The sequence below is a fragment of the Mesitornis unicolor genome, unplaced genomic scaffold (genome assembly GCF_000695765.1).
Source record: "Mesitornis unicolor isolate BGI_N332 unplaced genomic scaffold, ASM69576v1 scaffold22282, whole genome shotgun sequence".
In the NCBI taxonomy this organism is placed as follows: domain Eukaryota; kingdom Metazoa; phylum Chordata; class Aves; order Mesitornithiformes; family Mesitornithidae; genus Mesitornis; species Mesitornis unicolor.
The window spans coordinates 7,493-8,149 of NW_010170106.1; positions in this window are offsets into that span (position 1 = coordinate 7,493).

Here is a 657-nt window from a genome sequence, read left to right on the forward strand (position 1 = left end):
AACGTCCATCTCCCTTCTGCCAGGCACTCTGGATTATTTATTTCTCCACAAAGGCATAGATTAGATCAGTACTCTGCAAAAAAACCACGGTAAAGGGAGCAACTTAAATGTGAGGTGACCAGGTCCAGCTTCATAAGAAGTGCTCTTGACCTTATTCCAGGCTCAGAAGAGATGCCATAAACTTCCCTGCGGTGCATTTAAGAAGATGGTGCAGTAGTTAACCTGGATCAACCAGCGTATTTGGAGTGTAAAGGCGGGGAGAGCTTAACTGGAGCTTTAATCAGCTGCCACAGAGCAATCAGTTCTGAAGACTAAAATTTAAAGGAGATTACTTTGAGGGAATATCCTTATTTTCCAGTGAGCTTGACACATTTAATGATTTTTTTTTCCCCAAAAAGAAAATCCCTAAAAGCCTGCAAGCAAAGCTACAGGAATGGAATAGAGCGGCTGTGCTGCCCGAGAGGGCCAGGCGGCCGCAGCAGGGGCAGACAGCGGGGCAGCTCCTGCCAATGGCTCTGAGCTTTCTGTTCCTGAACGTGGAGTTAAGTGAAGTGTTATAATAACAAGAAAACCCATTCGACCCCTAAGCAACCCAGTTAATGTGGATGATGAACACCAGTGTGCCAACACTGCTGGAGTGCACACTAACCAGGAATG